Consider the following 4,270-nt stretch of genomic DNA (forward strand, 5'->3'; position numbering starts at 1 on the left):
CGTTCACTCGCACATAGCATCATGCTCACTGATTCACTTTCCCTGTGCTGCGCGCTCTTCTCTAGGGGCTCGGCTCGATGGCCGGCTTGCCAAGTGGGCAGCGGCTGCACTGGTATATGCTTGCCAGTGGCTACTGACGGGGTGGTTATGGGAGTTGTCCTGGTGGTGGTGGTGGTGGTGGTGGTGGTGGTGGATGTATTAGTGGTGTAGGTGAGCGCAAAGTACTGCGCGCCGCTCCCCGTTACGTAAGCGTCCTGCGTCTGGTTTACTTGCAGAGAATCAGGGGTACACTCTGTTCTCTGCTCCTCTGACGCATTTCGCCCCACTGCTCACGGGGGGCACGCTGTGATGAGTCGCCACCGCTCCCCGCTCGGCCGGGTCCCTGGCCGTAGCGGGGGCCGTTAGTGATGAGCTGCGCGCTTGTGGACACCCATCCAAGCACTGACCAAGGCCTATGTTGCTCAGCTGCGGTGTTAGCACCGTAGAGCACAACATGGTATGGCCGTTGGCGGCCTGGGTAGGGCTCCCTGAAGGCAGGAAACGGAGAATAGTCCTTAAAGGTGCCATTGTGTGGTGATATGGGGCTGATCAGCCCCACCCTACTGGGAGTGGTTGGTGGGGGAGGGGTGCGCTGTGAGAACAGCGCTGTACCCTCCGCTGATGGACTGACGGCCGTACAGTGGGCAGGGAGCCATGATAACGGCATCTCCTCACTCTCCGTTAGCTCTTGAAGTTCGTCGTATTTGTCTGTTGTAACCGCAGACTCGCTGACATATTGCTCCTTCCTAAGCGCATTTTTGCTATTTTGGTGATTACGAGTCTGGCGCCGTGTGTTTCTGTGTGGGGACATTCGAAAACGAGCTAGTGGACGCGGGATGATCCGTTGTTAAGCGGGTCTCTGGCCCACAGATTCCCTATCTAACCCTAGGTACCGAGAAGCTGTAACCGGCTTGAACAGGTAGTGTAATCTGTCGAAGGTCTCAGAAGGTCTTGGTGAGAGGAGAGGGACAGCGGAGCAATAAGCACATACGTGTTCTCGCTAGCACAGTCGAACTCGTCCTCGACTTTATGGCTTTTTTTTGGCTTTACGGGGGGCCCCCGTAGCCCGCTCCCCCGCCGTGACCATCGACTCAATCTACATGGCCTCCGACATGCTATTAATTTCTAAGAAGAAAGAGATAGCAGGGAAGAGTGGGAAGTGATACAAGGAGTATCTGCCGGTTTCCGAGTTAGACTCGCTACCACGGCAAGAGTTTGTGTTTGGTAAGGTGGTGTTGAAGTGTGGTATTGAAGGGTCAGGGAAAAACCACATAGGCAGAAAAGAGAGAGAGCCTACGTGTAAAACCTGACAGCTTTTGATAGCACATGCAAGGATGTGGGCTGGAAAGTCCAGAGGTTGTGTTAGTTAGGAAGACGTGTCATGCAATCATAACCATTTCCTTGCCATTGTTTGTTACTATGGGGATCAGTCCATCTTGTCACTGCCGGGACGGCTCGGGTCCACTAGCGTCTGGGCTCTGGGCCACAGGATCGTCCCTTTGCCCAGCAGCCAGTGGTCCCTGGTGCCAAGTCTCCGTTTGGAGAGGGGGATTAAGAGCCAAGCCTTACTTGGTACAAGGGGCTGTCTTCTTCTTCCTCCTGGCGAAGTCCCTCTATGCGGTGTTGTTGGAACACACTTGTCACTGCAGATCTGCAACTATGCTAGGGTTATTAGAACAATAAATATATATTTACAGGTGCTCCTTGGAGTGCCGGCTTGCTTGCCTGCGCTCACGTCCAGTGCACTACCTAAGTAATAGAAAAATGACACGAAATAGCAACTATGTTATTACTGCTGTCTTCGTTATAGGGCGCGGGCTGATGTTCCGCTCCCGTGTCTCTTTCGGGGGGCGGAGGTGGTTGGTTCGTCCTTGGCCGTCTGGCTGAGTTGCCATCGTCTTCTTCTCGTGTTGTGTTGCTTATCAGTCTTTCCTCGCCTGGTCCCTGGGTTAAAGACAGCTGTAATCATGGGAGCATATTTACATATTTACATATTTACATATTTACATAGGTACATGTTGTCTGCAGTGTGTGGTTTAAGTTGTGTCTAGGTGTCAGCTTGGGGAGAAGCCAGCTATCGGCTCTTCGTCCCCCCAACCCTGTGACTGAACAAAATGTGTTTCGGTGTGGGATATTTTTTGTAAAGGTCGACGTCGTAGCGTCCGATACCGTTTATTAACGGGTTGATCTTATTACCCCATGACTTTGTGTACATTCTTAGTGTTTGTTTTCGTATATGGCGCCTAATCGAGCTGACTTCAGCAATATCGCGTAGTTGGCGTATTGGTGTGTCGAAAGGGAGTCTGGCCGCTGCTCGAATGCATTTATTTTGTATTCGTTCTAGCGCATCCAGGTTCGTCTTTGCAGTGAACCCCCATGCTGGGGCTGCGTACATGATTATTGGCCTAATTAAGGCCTTATACATATTTAAGGCTACGTTTGTGTTTATACTGGACTTTTTGTTCAGTATAGGTTATAGCTGGCTGAGTCTAATCTGAGGCTTTCCTTTGGATATCTTTGATGTGGTATAGCATGGTGAGCTTTCGGTCTAGGACTACTCCTAGGTATTTGGCTTTTTCATGCCATGTTATATCCTGATTGTAAAGCTTTAGCGGTTTAATGTTGGCTGGTCTGCGTGTGCGTCTGTTCTTCGTAGTGAACAGCACAGCTTGGCACTTGTCAACATTGACCTTGATGCACCATTTCGTTAGCCATGGCTCGAGAGTTCTTAGCGCTACTTGGAGCCTCTTCCGAGCGCACGCTAGTTGTGGGTGTTGGACTGTGATAGCAGTGTCATCAGCGTAGAGGTATGTGGTAGTTAGTTCCGTAGTGGGCATGTCATTTGTATATAGGACGAAGAGGATTGGGCCGATAAGTGACCCTTGGGCTACGCCCGCTCTAATCCTTCGCGTGCTGGACAGCGTGTTGTGTACGTCTACTTGCAACTCTCAGCCCTCCAGATAGGATTTTATTAGCCTTGTATAGCCTGGGTGGAATTCGAGGTCAATTAGCTTCGCTAGTAGGCCTTCGTGCCAGACTTTGTCAAATGCTTTCTGGATATCAAGGAAAACCGAACCTGTGTCCCTTCGTTTATTGAAACCTATGGTCGCTTTGTCTATGAATCGCGTGAGCATTTGTGGGGCTAAGTGCCCGTTCCTGAAGCCAAATTGCTCGTTGCGAATTATTCCTCTTTTCTTGATATGCCCTATTAACCTTTTTAGTAGTATTTTCTCAAATACTTTACTGAGGGCGTCTAAGAGGCTGATAGGCCTATAATTATTTGGGTCTGACTTGGCTTTGCCTGGTTTTCCAAATACGAGTATTCTAGCCCTTTTCCATTGTTCAGGGTAGTATTGGAGTCTGAACATTGCATTGAAGATGCTGGTAAGTAGTGTTAGGGCTTTGTGTGTTAATTTCTTAATTATAATATTCTGTATCTCGTCTGGGCCAGGCGCCTTCTTGGGGTTAAGATGACTTATAATCCATTTAATTTCGTGTATATTTGTCCTCGTAACCTCCGGCTTAGGTGCGTTTTCGAGGAACTCAGCTACCTTTGCCTCGGTTTGCCTGGTGAAGGCAGGGTCAGATGGTATTTCGTTCGGAGTGAATGCCACTTCGTTCGAGTCCGCTATGACTTCCGTTTTATCACTGTTCTCATATACCGGGCCATTTGGTCCCTTAATAGTAGGGATGCTGTGTGTTTCAAGAGTGAAGTGTCTCGCTAGGTTCCACACAGGCCTGGTGTTTGTGTCGAATAGACGGAGTTTATTGTTCCATTCTCGCGACCTACATTCCTGTAGTTTGGTTTGTATTTCGGTATTGCGTTCATTTTTCACAATTCTGTCGTAGCCTCTATGGTGTCGTGCCCAGTTGCGTCTGTGGCTGTTGCGCTTGCGTATTAATTCCTTAATGTGGGCTGGAATTTCGAATTGTGGGTATTCTTTTTGTTTGCTTTCCGGTATGCTCGTTGCTGCGGCTGCCTGGATTGCTTCTACTAGGGTTTTGACTGCTTCGTCAATTTGGGCTGTGCTGTCTAATAGCATACCCTCACTTCCCTGTAGGAGTGTGTCTAGCTTGTGTTCGAATTTGCCCCACTTGGCTGCTTTATAGTTGAGCCTACGCTTGGGGTTGTTTTCATATTCCTATGGGTTCGCATCTAGTGTAAATATCACTGGTTGGTGCCTCGACCCAAGGTCGTTCACTACCGTTATGCTATGCCTTTGACGAATAT

Source organism: Anabrus simplex, chromosome 1 (assembly GCF_040414725.1).
Source record: "Anabrus simplex isolate iqAnaSimp1 chromosome 1, ASM4041472v1, whole genome shotgun sequence".
NCBI classification, from domain to species: Eukaryota; Metazoa; Arthropoda; class Insecta; order Orthoptera; family Tettigoniidae; genus Anabrus; species Anabrus simplex.